The sequence below is a fragment of the Aphis gossypii genome, chromosome 2 (genome assembly GCF_020184175.1).
Source record: "Aphis gossypii isolate Hap1 chromosome 2, ASM2018417v2, whole genome shotgun sequence".
In the NCBI taxonomy this organism is placed as follows: Eukaryota; Metazoa; Arthropoda; class Insecta; order Hemiptera; family Aphididae; genus Aphis; species Aphis gossypii.
This window is the reverse complement of record NC_065531.1, coordinates 2,461,341-2,483,394: the sequence shown is the minus strand read 5'-3', so window position 1 is coordinate 2,483,394 and position 22,054 is coordinate 2,461,341. Positions and strand designations below refer to the sequence as shown.

The window sequence follows — 22,054 nt, the reverse complement described above, 5'->3', positions numbered from 1 at the left end:
ATATTTAACTAAAGTATAAAGTATTCTGCGAGAAAAATGTATTTTATTAAGATTTATAAATTCAAAAGTTTATAGTTTTTATAGTTGTAAAAAATTATTATTTTCACTTTGTTTAAAAGTTGAAACTATACTTTTAATTTTAAAAAAAGAAATGATTGATTTTTCAGTGATATTTCAACTATTTTATTGTGTTGTTTTTTTGTAAGTTCAATACATAAGTTATGCACACTTTTTTTTAGTAATAATTAATTTTAATGTGAACAAGACGTGGTGTTCGTATTTAAAATAAATTACAATATTATTAAATTAATCATCAGGTCAATGTTAATACATTTGTTATAGAATTATCTACAATGGGAAATCTTTTCTATAATGAAGCAATCATATTCGACTAATTAAATTAAATAATGTTTGTATTACAAATGGTATTCATTGTTGGAAATATGATAGTTTAAACAATTCCTATATAGATCTACTTTCATTAATATTTCAAGGGAGCGTTATCAAGATTACTTTACAATTTACTGATAGAATACAATTAATAATTATAAATTAGAACGCTGTGTTGTACTTACTAAATACTAGTTTATTATTATTATGAATTATTTCTAAGTACACGTCATTCATTATGCATTGACGTTATTTATGTATTTTTATTTTAATAAGTTATACAAAATATAATTAAATTTTTTTTCTGGACGTAAATTTACCTATGTTTACGAAATATTAAATAAAATATAAAATTTCTTAAGTATATGTAATACATATTTTATATAAAAACAAGTGTTTAATTAAAAAGTTTTTTTGGAACCTACGGTAAAATGCAATGTGCTCGATTACGTGAAGGGAAATATTTCTATGTTGGCCTGAAAAAAACTGAGAGAGATGAGATAACGCTGTAAAAAAAGGAAATGTCTCGACCATTAGTTTATCGGGTAAGTAATGGTTGCGCAGAAAATTTGAAGCAGGTAAAAGAAAAATTAAAAATCTAAAGCAATTATTTAAATTGTAAAATTCATATTTCTTTTATTTTAATGTGTATACAATTTTTAACTAGAATTTAGGATTTGTATTTTATTTGGACATTAGTAATATAACTATTAGCAACTTACTGAAATTAGTAATCATAAAATGTACAGACAAACCTATCATCATATAAATCTTACAATATGATTATATAATATAGTTTCTATATTATAAAGTACAATTTCTATAACCTAAAATGTTTTTTTTTATTCTTTAATTAGTTATTCCTCTAGCTATATAGTCGATTTCAATTTAATCTTATCAGTTATCATTGAATATTATGTCAATTGACACATTGTATGGATTATCTATAGATTATTCAATTTTAACTCAATTAAAAATTAATTGAATAAAAATTAATAAAAAAAAAAAGTTACATTGATTATTAGGTACTGAGATTTTTCTATTTTAATCACTCAAAATACCAGCTAAGTCAAATTTGTAATCATCAGTTCATAAACCACTGTAAAAAATAAAAGTTAAATTAAATATATTATGATCTAAAAAAAATGTTGAAAAAACATGTACCAAACATGTATAAAAAATAAAAAAAATAAATATATTTTATATAGTTCTATTAATTAAATAATAATGCTAATTAATATAAATATATTTCAAAATTTTAAGTTATTAATTTTCATTAGGTATTTACATAGTTATAAATTTATAATACATTTTTTTAAGTTTAATGGGTATAGAAAAGTTTAGGTATAATAGGCATATTACAAATAAGCTAATCAAGTCGAGACATTCCGTATAGTCTGTATATATTTGTATTTTAAGTAAAATACATTATTATATTATGTAGGTACTTTGCTGGGTGGCCTAAAAACTAAAAAATAATCAATATTTATAATAATATGTATTTAAAAAATATATCTATAAGATTTTTTTGCTCAATTTCTATTCATTTTATCATTCAAATCATGTAATTTCTATATCACGTATTAGATAATAACAAAAAAAAAAAATGTCTCCAAGTTAACATGTTGGCTTAAATGTGAAAAAAAAAATACTATATTCATATTTTATATTATTATGTGTACTTTTATGTAATTGTATTTATAGTTATTGAAATTCAGTTGACTATTCTTAAATGCAACGATTTGTTTTTACAACTCGCTCTCTATTGCGAAATAAAATTTAAACAATTTAATGTGTTATAATATCTATTACTGTATTTTTATTAAATATTGGTTGATTTTATAATATAAAAGGAGACATGATAGTTTTTCATGAAACATAATAATAAAATATTAGGGTTAAGATACATATAGAACCAGTGCTTTATTATCATATTCCTAATTTGGAAGATGATATGAAGAATATTCGCATAGTTAAACGATGTTAAATTGAGCTCGTATTTCTCTAACCTAACAGATCAAGATTTTCTTAAAAATAAACATACTGTGCAGTATATATTCCATTTATCGACGTCTTTTGTAAAACATTTTTAAACGAAATACAATTTCCATTTTAAAACATACCATCTGTGTTCAATTTCCAATCGATTGATTGAGTAACATACGATAGTTAATACATTTTTAATTCAAAAACAAAAGCAACGCATATATAGCTATCTTATTCTGCTTATGAACAAATACGTATTTTGTGATTTTAAGAGAATGTACATTTTTTCGTAAAAAGTTAATCAATGACTGGTGGTTAAATTATTTTAATTTGTGTCGTAGCAAAAAATTAATATGGATTAAATGTTGATCAAGACACTGCCCGGTAACACCATATAATATTATACTCATCATTACATTAATTATTTAAAGTATATTATGTATATTATATTATTACTGCAGTAATTCATCCACCAGAAATCTTAAATTCACCAAATTTATTATTCAAATCCAAAATAACTTATTTTTAAAGAAAAAAAATCTAGATAGAATAGGTCATTACATTTTTTTTAATAGATAAATAATTTTTTTATTTTATTTTAAAATATTTAGTAGTAAGTATAAGTGAGCAAAAAAAATAATCTATCTATATTTAAAATGTTTAACAATGTTATTGCCTTATAAGTTATAAGTATAAAAACTATTATAATAGTATATTTATACTTATTAGTTAATATTTATAGTATAGGATTGTATATCTACCTAAATTATCCTTAATTTCTTCATAATTATTTATAATTTAAAAAACATAGTTTGTAAATTTCAATGTATCGTAATTGAATAGATGAATATATGTATTAAAGCAATAATGTAAGGTCGTAATAGATTTTTGATTATTTTTTAATTTGATTATAATTATTACGATATCTATACTGTTTATTTAGTACTTGATAAATGGTTAAAACAATTTACAATAAGCATCGTGGCACACGATAAAGTGTGATTTACTATAAATGTTTTGCTGTTCATGAATATATATTTTTTAAAAAGAGCTAATTTAAAAATTTCATAATGTAGTTTAAATTTAAATTATATAAATTTTAAATATTACATTAAGTTTTGATAATTTAAATAAATAATGTTTAAAGTATTTAGTATTTTTATTTTATTGAAACAGCTCCCGAAAAATGTAAAACCCTTTTATAATAGGTCATTATATTAATATAATTGGTTTTTTTTTTTATTATTATATTGAAGTGTAATATATTATTTTTGCCTTTACTTTGATGACCTTATTTTAGTTAGATCATTTAAAAAGCATAATACTATAAAATATAAGTTAATCAAATTTTGTTTAAAAGGTTTTTGGAAGAATTTAACCCTTATGTTATAATTGTTTTATAAGGATGTATATTGTATAGTTAAACAACTAGATTTTAATGGAAATCATTGAAAATATGTGTACCTAACACTTGTTTGAGTTCTTGAAAAACAATACAGTTTAATAATTTATTTCATCTACCTTTAATATATTAAAAAAAAAAGAAAAGAATTCCTTAGTATTAATTGGACAAATGCCAACTATTATAAGTTTGTTGTGTATTTGTGATTTTTTCTCTCTTTTATATATAAGTCTATTTATTTACTCAAAGCTTTCAATAGTTCTCAAGGATGTAAATTCGTAAATATTGTCTTATCAATCCTATTCTCAACATATTATCTCAGATTAATCAGGAATTAAGGAAACATTAGAAATTGTATCTTATTTATTAAATATTACATAACATGACTTTATAATAAATATAATATGTTATGATTTCAAATCGAATTTAAGTATATTTATTATTTACGTATTTTATAATACATTTTATTTTTATTTTATAGATCGATCCAATTGTTCGACATCATCGATTCATCGATAAAAGCATGTGTCCTATAATTCGTATGGATCTTAATGGCATTAAGCTGAGCACATAGAAGAAATAGGATTGAATTTTAACATTACTGTATTCATATGCACACATAAATTAATATGAACATAGAAAATCCATGATCAATTAAAAAAAAAGGTGGGAATAATGTTAGAAGATACTTAGAAAATTCTGTAGTTCTCCACTAATTAAATTTTCAATTTGCATGAATAAGAACGAATTAACTTAAATTTCAATGCTTATTAAACGTTTTTATAAAAGTATTTTACTTCTGATTATGTAATAAAACATAAGTATACATTTTTAAATTTTTTAAAATTATTTATTTTTTCCAAAAACACATACATTTACTTAAAAAATATGTGTAATTATATTAAGATCCACTTTGTTCATTATAAAATGTATAAGCGCACGTGCATAAATGTGTGTGCGTTTTAAAATAGCAGACGATGTTAAATAAAGTCTCTCATCTGAATTAGAAGGACAGAGATGGGGTTTGTACAATGTACATTTAGGATTTTGGGATTCCCTACGTGCCTGAGTCACTTGCCGAACGTAGCGCATCTACTACGGTGTGGCGGTGGTCTGCATCACTTATTGGTCTATGACTCTCTCGTTTAACAAATTGAAGCTACATAGAATCTTTCAAATGCAGATCGCGTACACCTAATATCAACGATACTACCGACCAACCATACAAGCCTTGTCCTCTCACTGTCGGTTCGATGAGCTTTTGAGTACGGACACGTCATGTAAACTAGGGCTGTGGAACGGTTGGCAGACATAATTCGCATCGTCCACCGTTTTGACACTACCGTCGCTGACCGCTGTTGGAACGTCAACAAATATTCCTCTATATACACGCTTGGTGAACTGCGATGTACATATATTACACAATTATATGTGAGATAATAATATATGGTGAGTAACGAAAATATATGAGCAATATGTAACAGTATTTTTTCATAACTGCCTTCACATACCCAGGGCCTGATTAAGGAGTTGGTCACCAGTAGGCTAGGGTTAGCAAAAATTCTACATTCGTAAAAAAAAAAATGTTGTGGCGCCCCCAATTTAACGTTGACCAATTGGCGCCCTAGGCTGTAGCCTACTTAGCCTATTGGTTAATCAGGCCCTGCACATACCTATCTATTTCTTTTTTAAATATTGTTTTGTTATGACTTAAAATTATTTAAAATATATATTTTCAAAACTATTAGTATTTTTTGAAATATAAAGAAAATTTTACGTTTAATGGATCCCCTATATACTTATTATACTTACATAGTATATATTATTCTAGTGCATTACTTTTTATGTGTCAAAATATTAAAATGTAAGTAAAGGAGTAGGAAACTAAAAGAAATATTATATAAGTTTACTGTACGTCATAAAAATATATATTTATATATAATAATATTAAGTTGCTGGTAAAAGTGTTTCAAGAAGTGAAAAGCGAAGACTTTTATAATTTAATATTATTATAAAGGGTTAAAAAAAGGGAGTAAAATAATTTTCTTTAGAAATTATTTTAATCTAATAATATAATTAATTAACGTTATTAGGGAACATTAACGTATTTGTCATTATATGAGTATTTTTTTTTTGCGTACACAAGAAAATGAGACGGTGTGGTAGTTATGGCGGTTGCGGTGTTAGCGATACGCGGTGTGGTAGAGGCGTAATTAATATCGAAGAGCCGCATAACTTATTATTAATGGTCCTTTCGACATTTTCTACTAAAATTATCTTTTTTCCTTTTATATTATCCACTACGCTATTTTCATGTATATATGTTTGGTTCCGTTTATTTTAGTTTTTTTTTTAATTTTTGTCTTTTGTGCTCTCGGCATCAGTGACGATGGTGGTGTGCTGAAAAATTAAAAAAAAATTCAACGAAAGGTCTTGGGTGCGTCGTAACTAAATAATAATAAAAAAACGTATGGAACTTACAAAAGAAGCCCCTCCCTTCGTCCTGATTACTTTAGGCATACCCTTAGGTTGAATCGAAACTATAGAGCGATGGTAATATCAATGATTGATTATTGTATGTGTTGTATTTATACAATATGTATATAATATGTGTGAATGTGTGTGAGCGTAAACAAGCATACGGTACGTGTACTGTCAACTCGGGTTGGCGAACAGGTGTGACAAATGATTCAACACGGTGCTCTGCTGGGCGTGGCATATCCATTATCAGTAATGAAAGAAATCATAGGACAATGCGCTGCCGCCCGGGACACCCGAAAATAAGTCAAAGTGTGATTCATACCGCGTCAATATTTTTCACTGTTTTTTTCCTATAAACCTTATTGGTTTCATAGTTTTCGCGTTAAAATGATTAGAAAAACAAACTAAGACGAAAGATTTTATTAGCCGTCTTAATCCGATGGATTTTTTTTTGCATACGTGCGGTTTTGCGGCTGGTATATTAACATTAGCAGTTAAGACTATGTTATTAATACAACCATGATCATAATAGAACGCACGGTTTTTGAGCTTAAAATACTAAAAAATAAATCCAATCTCTACTTATTTTAAAGCACGTGGTTTTATATATAAAAAAAAAAATGTTCTATAAACACTCGTTTAAGTAAAACCAAAAGAAATTTACCAGGCTTTTGCGGTGACTTATAAGTAAGGTCTATTGTTATGTCTATGCTGTATAATATTATGTATTATACATTCTGATATAATGTTTAAACTTCACCAGACATAAATATTAAAGCCGAGTCAGGCCGTTTACAAATCCACCATCTTATGGGGAAATGTATACGACGCATTTATATGAACAACAACATCATTCACATAACAAATTACAATAAGAATTATTTCAAATTGATTACATACAATTACAAAAAAAAAAAAACTATACCTACTATAATATAGCAATCATTTCATTTTAGAAACTTAAAACGTAGTATTATAATAATTAAATTAAATCACATATGTATTATATATTTGAAAATGTGTGTCTTTTATAATAATATATTTAAAAAAATGTTAATCTGTTTATTATAAATGTGAGTTTTGGGACAGTATTATCGTTTATCATCTAATCAACTTTTTTTTTAATAAAATAAGATTGTCTAGACCTTGTTATACTAGATTGGATATGTTAAAGATTAAATATTAACCATAACATATTAATTTTAATATTTATTGAAATAATATTTGAGATCCGATCTTAAATTTAAGTTTCAATAATAAAAATATTTTTTTCCAGATTTATGATCCAATAACATACTACATAACAATCAATAATGTTTCATTGTTCATCTCAAGTAATTAATGAATCATGGAGACAATCGCGGTAATTTATGTATATTATATTATTATATTTAAGTTATAAGTTTATAATATGCATTAATTTTCTACTACTTAAACTAATAAGTAGGTATTATAAATCATAATTAATAATTTAAAAAAGCTGGACGAGTTGGTACCGCTTTACTATATACTAGTAGTTGTCATTGATATATTAAATTCGAATTCGACATTTTATCATTGAATACAAAAAATGATTTCGAACGAAGAAGATTTGTTAGCTTGATATCATTAAGTAAATTTCATGATATATTTTTTGATATATTATATTTAAGTACACTATTAGTATTAAGGTAGTTTTATTTAACTTTTTACTAAAATATATTTATTATGTTATTAATATATTTATACAATGTTATATTATTTTCATTAACTTTTGAATAAATACCACTTTACCGTAAAATATAATGATAGGTTAATTGCACAAATAAGTATCAATAATTTACTTATTTTGAAAAGAAAAAAAAATATTGTTTATGAATTTTTAACAACAAAACAATTAAATTATTTTCAAGATCTTACAAATGTTGTCAAAATTCTAAACTCAAACTCTTATTAAAAAATATTTTGAATTTTATTATTTTTTATTGATAAAAGAAAGCCGAGAATATTTTAGTAAATTTTCAAGCATTTTAATCAAGCAAATTTATATATATACATAGGTAATAGGTATATGAAAAGGAAAATTTCATACCTATAATAAATACTGGTGTAAAAATATTTTTAAAAATATACTATGCGTTTGTTTTGGTGAAAATGTCAAGATCTTCGTTTATTAATTTTTGAGTTACAGCAAAACGAAAATCGATTCTGTTAAAAATTAGTTTCGCTTAATAATTCTCGTTTTAACTTAATTAGTTGTTTGTTATTCTCGACTATTAAAAAAAAAAAACTGAGAATTTTTAATTTTGACCCCTTATGTATATAAAATAGATCCAATATTTTATCAAAAACTATCATCAAAGATTAAAATTGTATCTAGAATTTTTTCGACTACATATACTTGGAAACTAATACATTGTAATATTTAATCAAGTATTAAGTATTTTATCAGTTAAAAATATTTATATTTAAGTTTAACTTTGTAGTATATTTAATTCTAATAAGTAATAAGTCATTACTCTTTACTGTCTATGTCACGACTCACGATATAAGGCAAAATAATGTAATGAATTAAGTTGGTAATGAATAGGGGCGATAGAAACATGGTTTCGAGAAATGATTTAATTATAAATACGACGTAAAACAATTATTTGAATAATCGTGCAGTAGCTGTGGGTACACCTAGTTATATCATAATGTGTACACACGTGTAAAGTCGTCGCTGAATAAAGCTCATGTTTATATTTTATTTCCGTAAAACACGCATATGGTCAGTCAGGTGTAAAAACGAACACGTCTGTCGGTGACAAAATGTTCGTAGCAGTCGTTTGTCGACGAAGAGGATATATTATTATTATTACATCTCTCTTTCTGTTAGTAAATTTTGCCGGTTATTCTCTGGTGACCCCCGGGGGTTTTAGGGTGGTTACTCTGTGGACAAAAATGTATATATAAAAAAAAAACTACAGCGTGATACACATGCTCCCTATTTTCCTCATAGGGACCCGTAAATCAAAATGCGCCTGTTCCCGCCCACGTTCAAATGTAACCGTTTAACGATGCGTGTCGCAAAATCCTAGTCACTCGTCCGAAAATAACGTTATTTTTGGTTTTTGGACCAAACGATTCTAAAATAAAATAATAATAAATGAATAAATAACACTTTTTACACGCCACGTAACTTTAAGACACCGTCTTTAAGTATTACCTAACATGACCTATAGTATTCATCTATAACGTTGTTAGTACATAATATTTAAACACATTAAAAACAATACAATGTAGGTTTGGAATGAGTCTACGTTTGGACATTATAATAATATAGTTTTCTATGTCTATTATGATTTTTACAGCCTAGTAGCATCGTTGTTACCATGTTAGTCAGTCTGGGATCTCTCAGTGTAAAACAAAAAACTTCACCATGTGTACTTTAATATCATTCGTTTTTCATACAATAATTTAATAAGAGCTTTTCATTCGTACTTTTTTCTTTTTTCCTCTGTAGACCACGTTTATAATTTAGAATCATCATAACGGTATATAACGTATATTATTTCGTCTTTAGAAACTTGAAACTTGAAAGTAGTTCGGGGTAAAATTGGTAAAATTTTAATTCTATAATATGTATTCATTGATCTATCAGAAAATTTAAATAAAACTAATATATGTATATATTTTACTAAAGCGCGTTCTAAAATTAAAATGTTTAACTACCTTTAATTTTTAAAACTAGAATTTAAATTTTAAATCATTGTCGAACTATAGAAGATACATTCTACAAAGTTTAAATTAACATAATATTATGTTATTCTTAAAAAGTTTTTGTTATTTTTTAGATTTTGAATTACCTATTGCCTATGATAAAAAGAATTGATATATCAAAGTGGTTTTTTATCCCTCATGGATTTAAAGCTATCGTGACTGGACTACTTTTTTTTATTGTTTTATTTTCTATCTATTACCTATACCCTATCAATTTTATTACTTTCACTATTTTTAACGTTTTGCGGCTAGCTTATTTTTTATTCTGCATCGATTTTCATTCTATAATCGCTTGGACACTTGAAAAAAAATTTCAAGTCTTTTTACAGTTATACATATAATATTTATTCTGGAAAATAATATTAACCAAAAAATATTTTTGGAACAAAAACAATAGTATATTTTAATTTTAGTTTTGTCTGTTTAAGTTTTTACTAAGTATTATAGAAGTAATAAAAAGTTTCATTTGAATTTAACTTCGAGTAAAAATCCTTTCTTATTGGTTGTTTATATAATATAATAGAATTATTTTTCTAAAATACTTTGTTCGTTAAAACTATGTAAAATAATAATGATTTTATTTATTATGATTTTTATTTTTTATTTATAAGACTTGGACATTCAACATAATAATCATATAATATATATACAAACATTAATTATAAGTTATTAAAAATATAGTTTAAAATTTTGCTAGAGAGAATTAAAATTAAATGCTACAGTACTTTTTTTAACTATGAAATCGACGTTATATCTATAAATTAATTTTATATTTGTATTCTAAAATATTTTATAGTTGTAGTTTTATGATAGAATACGATTTAAATTAAAAAAAAAAAAATTAGTTTAGTAATAATTATAGTTACAATTGAGTTAGGTTAATAACCAATAAGGTAATGTACTAGTCCGTATATTCTTTACGAATAAATTGTAATATTTACAATGATTGATGTATATTAATTAAAAATTATTTATTTAAAAAATACAATGTCCGTATTAAGTCTTAATATTTAGTCATCAATAATGTGGTTTACAGATGTACCACTAGTAATTAAGTATTTTGAATCTAGAGTCTTAAAAACGTACCATTTTAATCCTTATTATAAAATATATGACACTTTCAGTTGCAAAATAACATCATTGTGTTTCATTAAGTGAAGTGCAATGTTCTAAAGTATGATTACGTGTTTGTGTGTGTAATAATTTGTGTGACTTAACGTCAAACGAATATTATAAAAAAATGTATACTCGATGGTTTATACATATTACAATGTGTTACGTTATTGTTGTTATCGTCATTTTTGATGATTAGACTATATCCGTAACAGTCCTCTGGAGAATTACCTAGTCGTTATCAACCTATACTGACATCATATCTGATAGGATGTATATAGTACCTATATTTACGTGCCATTTACGTAGGATGTTGGGTGTATACGTACGTTGCCTGCGTCTAAGATACTGAACTCTTGGGAATGTCGTTTCGACTATACTGAATCCAAATTCTTAATGGAACCTTTGGTACTAAAGTTTCCGTTCTTGTTTCATGATAATGGTAATGTTAAAGCGCATAATATATACTTCTAACTCTAGTGTTATCTATTCAAATATTTGTTTTTGGATAGACATTTTATACAGTATCAACCCTCAAAGCAAACTCCATTGTAAAGAAAATCACGGTACATTTTTCACTACGAGAATTTACGTATTCGAAAGAAGAATTTAATATTATATATAATATCTTTTATTATATAAAGCTTATTATATACCTACCATATATTATAACAATAATAGTGAATTAATGAATCATATTCGAGTGTTATAAATATTATGTAAATATCTACTTTTTTAGTCATAAACATTATTTTTAAAGTTTAACTAAAAATAAAATAGCTTACATATTATTAAACAAATGAGGAAGTATAATGTCATTATATAATTAATATATGTTTTTTTACATATTATAAGTATTACAATTAAAAATAATTGTTAACTTACCCACATAATGTATTTTTATTGTCTTATTCTAGATCGAGTTTTATATGATTCCATTTTGAATTTCATTAGGTACGTTATAATTATAGTGTGTATTGTGTAAAATAAACTTTTTTTGATGTTCTTAAGCCATAATCGACATTTTAATCGGATTTGTCCATTTCATCCAAAATAGACTATAAATCACGATCAATATTTTCAGTGTGATATTCATTTAGTGTTTAGATGAGGTATATGACTTAGTCTTATGACAGTGTTCATTGAATTGTCTTTTAATAATTTCGAATTCTCATCAATCAGTGATTATTCTATAGTATATTGTATATTAAGATGTCTTGAACACTGGTGTACCTTCATCAACGGATGCGGGTCTACTAATGTTGCTAGATTCCAGATGTGCTTGTATCATCACAGACAACACCTTTGTTTCACCATACTCTACGTTGGTACTGAATAATAGTAACTAAGCTATATATTACTTTCCGCTAGCGGAAACTGTTAGAACTGTCATTGTAAGCTGTTTAAAATAAAAAAAAATGAATCTTTACCTGCGTCCGGATGACAAAAATATATAATATATCTAAATTTAACTATTCCTTTTTAAAACAATTAAAGGTATTTATATTCAAATAATTCTGACTCTATAGTCTACGAACAAATAACGAGAATAATAGTAAAATGCATTTTATTATTTACAAAATGAACACAATAATACTTCATGTATTTATAAACACGCTCTATTATTTTTTAAAACATTATTTATGAGAGTTTTTATTAAAGCTATAAAATGATCACAGTTGTATGTAAATCATGTGTAAACTTCTTGAACAATCGCTATTATAAAAAGTATTGTACTATGTCTGAGAATCAAAAATTAGATGCATTTTACGTCTTATGTTGTTATTATTTTTTCACGTAGAATTATCCTATGATAAGGGTTTTTTTATTTAACATACTTTATGTTATATAAACATAAAACCAAAAATGTTTTTTTTTTGTATACAAATGATATTGATAAGTAATTATTGTTAAGTTATATTGTTTTGATTATTACACATTTCATATTTGTTTACGTATTATATCACTGGAGATATTTTAATTAATCTCAAATAACTATCATTTATAGAAGATTTAGGAAATCCATAATACTATTATAAATTAGGATTTCAGTAATTTAATCTGCAATATTTATGTTATTAGTTTATTTTATATTTTATACGTGATTTACTCATTAAATATGAATTATAATAATAATATAACATATTATTCACTAAGAAAAAAACACTTTTTTAAATTTTATAAAATAGTTGAAAAACTGTATTTTATTGATTATAAAATAATCGGACTAAGAATAAATTAAAATAATAAAATGTTTACTTTAATATTTTATAAAATGGTTATATACTTTTTGAAAAAAATTGTACAATAATTAAGACATAAAACTTACTTTTCTAGGTATACTTAAATTGTTGTTTTTGTTTTTTTTAAGTTGTTTTTTTACAATATTTTTCAACTCACAACAAAAATAACGCATTTTCATTTTATTTATCCACTGCTCATTTTAAAATTTAAAACTAAGAACGAATTTGTTTTTAAAAATAATATCATAAAATGGTAAATGTACTACTGCCTACTTTCATGAAATAATGAGTTTAATTATTTTAAATTCTAAATTAAGCGAGTATGTAATCATTTAGACATTTTTCTCGCATGATGCTTTTCATAAGAGTATAAAACTCAACAAATGCAGATATAAACTATTTAGACAGGTGAATGATCAATAACTATAATACTATTAATACAGAGTAATTTAATCATTGTTTTTGATTAATATTATTATTAGTGGTTTAAAGTTTTAACTTCAAAAACTCAAAAAACACGATTTTATTTTACCCATAAATCAAAACTAATCCAGTCAGCTGCAATTTATCCTTAATTGTCTTACTAAAATAAAAACTAAAATATAAAATATTACTTATTATTGTTTAAAAATATAATATTTTTTTTTTTTTTTGACATGATCATTTTACAGTTTGTGGCCGTTTTACACACACATGTAGTATTATAATATATGGATATGATATTATTTAAGAATATCATGTGAAATTTCCTTGATTTTAGAATTAACAATATGTTTGCAATATTTTTAATTTATGAACAATACTATGCTATTATATAAGTTATCAAAACTAAATAGATAGGTAATTCAACATTTGGATGGACTTAAAATTTGTTTTGGAAAAAATTATGTATTATATAGTATATTGTGTGCATTCAATCTATCTGCAATATACATAATGGCATGTACGATTACTCTGCATATTGATTATGACGATATTCTGATCATCCGTTAACTAAAGTGCACATTATAATATCAGTGGTCTGGTCGTGCAGCATGTCAACAGGGTGCACGCGGTCGATTATTAGTCTTTGCAGCAAGAGGATCTGTTGCCGTTGTCGCGCAAGAAACGGTCGTCAGCAACAATTCTGCCACCACCATCGTCGGTGACTTTTACAAACTGTTGAACCCGACGTCACGGGCAGGCACACACCCTCTCGTACACATAACTACAGCGCACGTGCGATGTTCCTATAAATATACACAATGCACTGCCGAGCCCTTTTGGGTAAAACCGGAAGACCAAAAACTGAATACACGCGAGTTATATTACTGGTATTATTATCATCGTCATCGTCATCGTCATCATCATCATCATCATCGACATCATAACCACCGTAGTCGTCGACAACACAGTAAGAGATGATTCATTTTAGCCCCTCGCGTGAAAGTCCGAAGAAGTTTTGGGAGAACTTCCTCCCCTGACGGCTGAAAGACCTTGTTCCGGTGGCGACAGCAGTAGTGGAGTAATACGGGTTTCCGGGATATTCGCCTTTATATTATTATTATTATATAACGCAAGTATAGCGTGCAGGGTATGAGCGGCACGCGATCGGTCGCGCGCTCGCAATCACCACCACCACTACTGCATGATGACGGCCACCCGCTGTACACAACTACCTCCACCGCATATACCATAGACTAGTACCACGGTAGTTCCTGCAGGTGTAAGAACTGCTACCCGTTACTACTAGCTACTATATTATAACTACCATTATTACAACTTCTTCCACTACTACTGTCTACTACGAAGAATATACTACGACCGCGATCTTGTTCCACTATATAATATATTATATTATATCAGTGTTGGCGATTCCGAGCGATTTGATATCTACTCGCCCGCCTGCCAACCCATTACCGGTATACTTTTGCGCTCGCGTTGCAGAGTGTATATATACGCCATTAAAAACGGAAAACTCTTCCGTCCATCCACCCTTCGGGCTTTGGCCATTACCCACAGTAGCTATGGCAGGCGGGTGGACGCACGTCGGCATTATATTTCAGACCATCAACTCCTCGGACCGTATAGATAAATCAAACCGTGTCCGCAGGTCAAAACCATAACTAATGCGAATACTCACTCCGCCGTCGCGACCACTCCCTCAACGACGCGCGATTTTTCCCCTCTATACACAGCAGCTACCTCACTAGCCACAAATATATACACATACAAACGCACACACACACACGAGCGGGCGCGCCCGCGCACCACACGACACATCACCACCCTCAACAACCCTACCACGCTCTCTAATAGTAGACTAGCCCTCGTCTCTTGCTTTATGTGAACCCCCGCCACTAGCCCGATTCATTCCCGCCGTACACTTTTTAGGTTCTGTTGATATTAGACACCCATCTATCTATTTATATAATATATACAATATATATGTGTGTATATATGTATAATATTATATATATATACTCGCACCACAGTCGCCTTAGCGGCTATCGATCGATTCTGATCGTGTGCTGCTGCTGCTGTTGTCGTCATCGTCGTTATACGATAAAGTCGAACCGCAGTAGTTTTTTCCATGCTAGGACAACGGATTTTTTTTTTTTTTATATACTTTTTTGTGTTTTATTACGTGTTTTTTTTGGAATCTTTATATATATATATTATATATATATAAACATTGGTAGATTATGTATCTTCCGTGTAGTAGTCTTTGCGTTCCGCGTTGTTACACAATAATAAATATTTTATGCGTACACACTGTATTCTTTTCATCCCAATCTACCCGAACGACATACTCCGATTGGGAGAAAAACGAAAAAAAAATAAAAACGATATAGTTACCACCAACCATCACAATCACTAGCTAGCCAACTAAATAAAATATAAAATATATGTATTGATTTCGTTTGTTATTTTTATTTAGTTTTTGTTAAATTTTTGTTTTCACAGCTTATAACATGGTGAACGTAACGAGACAACGAGTATATAAATCCGTCAAAAATGACAAATCGTTTTTTTTTTTTTTTTGTTATAACATACATACTATCGTTTGAATTACGTATTTGTTAGATAGTATTATGAAATTATACTATCATTTTGAGTTAGACATTTATTTTGTGCAATTTTATGTTGTGTTTATAAAGAGAAAATTTAGAGATTTCGTGTCTTTAAGTTGGTAAGTACTATATTAAAATAACAAAAAAAATATTCATTTAAGAGTCATATAGTGACCAAATATAATTGATTCTTTATTTCGTATGTAATTTTTTACTTTTAGATAAAAATAAATCACAATATAGAGTAGTTATTGTGCCTATAACAAGTTTATAGACCGGACCATCATTTGTTTCGTTTTTGTGTGTTAATCAAACAGATGAGAAAGCTTATACAATATTATGTTATTAAGTGTTGACCCCGATCATTAGACATAAAATAACTTATTTGTTGTTAATATAATAATCATTAGGTATATTATTATTTCACAACACTATGGTTCTTAATTAGGTATTTTGTACTAATTTGTATTGATTGTAAAAGTCAATAAATTATTTGTTTTTAATTTTTTTTGTATGTTTATGTCAATAATTTAAGTTCATCAAATAGAATAAATTTCATCAAAGCTTACCTAGAATTAAATTACTTTGTTAGTTGTTTATAATATTTCAAACATTTAACAACATAAATCAACATATTGTCCTGTTTTTGACACACGTTTTTAAGTATTCCTAAAAACAAAAAAAAAAACATGCGAGAGTGTATAATTTATGATTGTTGTATAAAAAAATTAAATAAAACAAAATGTATATTTTTTATTTATATTTTATATACGAGTATTACATTAGAATTTATCAAGTTGATGAAATAAATTTATATGTAAATAATGTTTATAATTATTACCATCAGTTTTATAAATTGAAATAAATAATTGAAAATTTAATTAATTCTTAAATAGCCAAAAAAATTTTATCAGTCATTATTATAAGTACACTGAATTGTTCATAAATCATAAAAAAACAATTGAACTTTATATTTATTCATAGAATACTATTTTTATAATTTATTGGAAAATGTATTTTACGAGATTCTAATTCTTAGTTAGGTGTGTTTAAGTGTTTGCGTGGACTCATATTAATACCATAAAAAGATTATAAATATAACAAAATATATTATTATAAAACAATTTAACTACGACCAAAAAACTACTTATATATTTGTGATTCTATTAATCGTATCTATAATGCATATTATGAAAACATTTTGTAATAGACTCTAAATATGTTTATAAAGCTTTGTATCATATCCTTTTTTAAATATTCTAAAAAGTTACTAAAAATATCTTAAGTCATCTTTGAGAAACAAAATATAAAAATAAAAATATGTGTGTTAGTTTTAAAGTTTTTAAATACAAAATACGATTCGTTTATCAGTTAATGCGTTTCGTTCAGAATCGTTTTAAAACGCGATTAAACGTCACTTTCAGACTTAACATAACAAAATATATATTATATACCACCAACAAAACTACTAAATGGCTCTAATCCATGTGCATTGTACAAGCGAATACACATACCTTTATGAACAACAGACGGGGGCTTTTTTTTTGTAATGAGTTTACTTACTTTTGAGTAAAAAAATATATAGTCAGTATATTATACAAGTAGATAAGTAATGGATACCTGACTACTTTCATAAAACTATAACTCCATCTTATTTATATTCTACCACGTAAATAAATAAATTTCCAAGTACTTACCAATTTAATCCAGCTAATAAGGAATTTAGATAATGGATCTGAGATTTAAAGCTAAACGATCTAGTGAATAATAAAGTGCTATTAAACTTTATTACAGTTTATACTTTGTTTATACTTTTAGTAACAATAACGTTTTATATTATATTGTTCAATCACTCGTTTCGCTTTTACTAGATTTTAATCAGAATTATTAAATTACGTGTCCACTTTCAAATTTATCATACTTAATCAAGTACAATATTATGTTAATTTCAAAATGTAGGATAAAGTATCCTAAATACATATATTGTTATGAAAGTCTACTCAAAAATTAAAATAAATATTTCATATTGTTCTTAAAATAATTATTGACAATTAAATGTGTAAAAAATGTTTTGTCCAAAACTTTTTAAATTATTTTTATTAAATAAGATATAATAATAATATATAATATAATATAATTTATAGTGTAATATATTTTCAATAAATTTAAAAACGTGTTTCTAGGTTCAAAATCGAAACTAAAAAATTATCCTTAAGATCAAAGTTTTATCAGAATTCAGTCACCAAAATTGTAAGTTTTTCATAGTCAATAAATTAAGAAATAATGTGTTTTCAGATTATATTATCTTTTATTATCTATACCTATGAATAGATTTATAAGTATTTATTACTAAAATTAGTTATTTATCAGTTAGATAAGGTTCAGAAAATAATAAACCAAATTATACTACCGTGTATAATATAGTAATTATTCTGGTAATTATAAAACACTTGCACCAAATGGCTAATAATATTTAAATTAGGGAAGCAGCAATTAAAACAAAATTATTACTATATTAAAAAAAAAAAATATTTTCAATGATAATATTATAGTTTATATTATTTGGTAGTATTTTTTTACGATACGATTTATAACATTATGGTAGTACAAAATATCATTACTTAATTATAGAACTGTTGTTAGGTATTTATTCTCACTTTGTTTTAAAGAAAAATTAATATGATGGGCCTTAAATTAGGTAGAATGGTTCTATTTTATATAGTAAAATGCATCAAAGGGATTAAAAGTAAAAAACACAATTGCGTAAACCTTTGAGATGAAAATATCATGGGAATATATATTTTTTAAATATAAACCTATAATACGTAGGTAGTCTCTTCAAAAGAAAATAAAGATAACGTTATCCAGACGAATAAGCCACTGTATAGTGTATTTTCTTTGAAGAACATTATTTATTTATTTTTATTCCTATAGAATATATTTTTTTCGTTGGAATATTCTGCATTTGAAAATCTTAAAATGTTTAATATGTTTGTATGTATATGAATATAAAAGATATAATTTTTAAAAATATAAATTTATTCACGTTAATAATATGAAATTATCAGTGTGATTTTTATAGCATAATATTATATATACATATTTCTATAGTTGATAATACATCTTGATGTTCACAGTTCAATGTTATTTTAATTAACTTGAATTGTATTATATAGATCAAAATATAGTAAAATATATAATAAAAATGTTTTACTCCTATTTTAAACATACGAAGCAATAGAATTTTATGTATAGTTTTTAAAGGCATGAAATGTTTTAATATTTTTAGAAGAGCTGTTATTTTATTAGAATAAAGTATAAAAAATAAGAACAAATGATGATGTTACGAAAATATACAAATCGTACATTACTTTTCTGGAGTAATTTGGTCGCACGTTGTCAAAATCATCTAAAATTCGTTTGGCAGCGGGTGGGTAACATACACATATAACATATATATATATGTACAGATACTCATTGTATAAATCGTCAATGTAACACATTCGTATACTTCCATTTTTTTATTTGCAATGAAAAAAGGAGGACACATGGCTGAAATTGACGTTAACGTGTTGTAAAAATATACAACAGACACCAATCAAGCACTAACAAAAAAAAAGTACCTATAGTTTCCGTTAAAATAATATACACTCGTTTAAAAGGATAATAATATAGACTAGCTCTTTTGACAATACAAATTTCACTGTATGTGTAAATGCAAAGAGAAAACAATGCTTATTAAACAAAATTTAAAAAAAACAAAAACACGTATTATTCATATTTTGCAGTTACATAAATAAACATATTTTATTTTGTATAAAACAACAGGTTTTAATGTCCATATTTGCATGTATGCATCATATTAATATTATTACCAATAATCTATTTTGACTATTTCTTTACAGTTGAGATTGCTTAGACTTCAATAATTTTTTATAATAATTTCGTATTTATTATTAATAAAAACAACTATTGTATAATTGAAATTTTAAGTTTAACAGTATTGAAAATCATTATAAACAACTAAGGTAATAATTTTTCAATGTTTTTTTTTCATCTATAGAACAAAATATACATTAGTAACATTTTAATTATCATGAAATTCATTTTATATTGGAACTTTTTAGACCGGAACAGTTATCCAAGCACGACTCCCTGTTGACAACTGCCATACAATACTCTTTTATTTGAAATCTCATTATGTGTTACCACGCAAAAAAAAGTTTGATTGAACTTAAGTTTTTATTTTTTCGTTGTTGTAAAGCGGGCCAACCCTTATTCAACGAAACGGACAATAATGCTTCCAACACTGTTATATGTTTTGGCATTTGTGTTTTTTTTTCTATTCTAATTATCATATTGAACTATAAGACTGATTTTATACTCGAAGTGACAGAATGGGTCCATTTTCGTAATAAATACAAAATATAAAAAAGTCAAAACCACTTAAACTAAATGCTTGTTTGTACGATAAAATAGTAGTCTAAGACGTATATGTATAATATAATATATTTATATATAACGTCTAAAATACACAAAACTGTTGTCTAGAAAGAATCAAATTTTAACACATCCTGTTACTGTCTGCACTATGGCCTTTCTCTTCCGTTCACCGAGCGTGAGCTGTTGCGCTTTTAATCCAAGTGGACGCCATTTGTTAGCATCAGCTGCAAATGTCACGAACCCGTCTCACTCGCTTGTAACTTAAAAGGTCTCCAAACACATAAAAATAATATGAAAAAAAACACCATTTACGCGTATAACAAAGTATTTCAAAACTTTTGGATTTACGTTCGAGTACTATATATCTTATATACATAAATATATATACACACACGTTTAAACCTTAATAAAACAAATTGTACAAAATACGATTTAGACAGGGAGTTTTTGAATTTAGGTTACCAATACTTTAATGATGATTGATATTTGTTTGTTATTGTATTGGTTAAGATCATATATTATCTAAAAAGCATTTGATTTTCAAAAAACAAGTAGATTTAGAGCTCTTGAATGATTAAAAATATTTTGACAAATAGGTAATAACAATATTTTATCTCGATAATTTTTGTAATTCAATTTTTTCATTGCATTATTTTTGTATTAACCTAATCTTTGTTCAATGGAGTTTTAATTGTTTCAAAATATAATCCTTGGAAGTTTCTAAAAAAATGTTTTATTTATTTAATAAGATATTTTAAACAAATCATACAAACTATTTAGCCAAATTATTATTACACATTTAATTATATTTATTGATAATAATCATACTGATATATGATCTAACGGAATACGACTGATGCAAATTCTATTTAGTATTTTTCATTTTTTGTGTGACCGAATAAAATATATTAGTTAACAACTTGAATTCGTACAAACCCATCCAAAATATTAGGTAGGCACTCTTTGTTCAACTACTTTTATAAGGTTATAGTAAGTTTATTGAAACTCGTTTTTCTTACCCGATATTGTTCTATACGCATATATCATTCTTTTTTACGTACATAATCGTATTTCTCTTATTCCTTAACTGCTTTTTTGTCGTTAAAACTTTGAACATAAAATGCATAATAAAACTAATTTATGAACAAGAAACTATAACTGACTTTTAAAAAAATATACTTCTCAATTCATTTTTTTTTCAT

At 25.9% G+C, this 22,054-nt stretch overlaps 1 long non-coding RNA gene across 1 annotated transcript; it reads left to right on the top strand.

The window, feature by feature from the left end:
- The first annotated feature begins 637 nt into the window (after window positions 1-637).
- On the top strand, window positions 638-7,623 carry LOC126550166 (uncharacterized). Its single transcript, XR_007604208.1, has 4 exons — window positions 638-935; window positions 4,260-4,444; window positions 4,962-5,227; window positions 7,536-7,623. It is a non-coding gene; the product is annotated as an uncharacterized LOC126550166 (long non-coding RNA).
- Window positions 7,624-22,054: the final 14,431 nt, after the last annotated feature.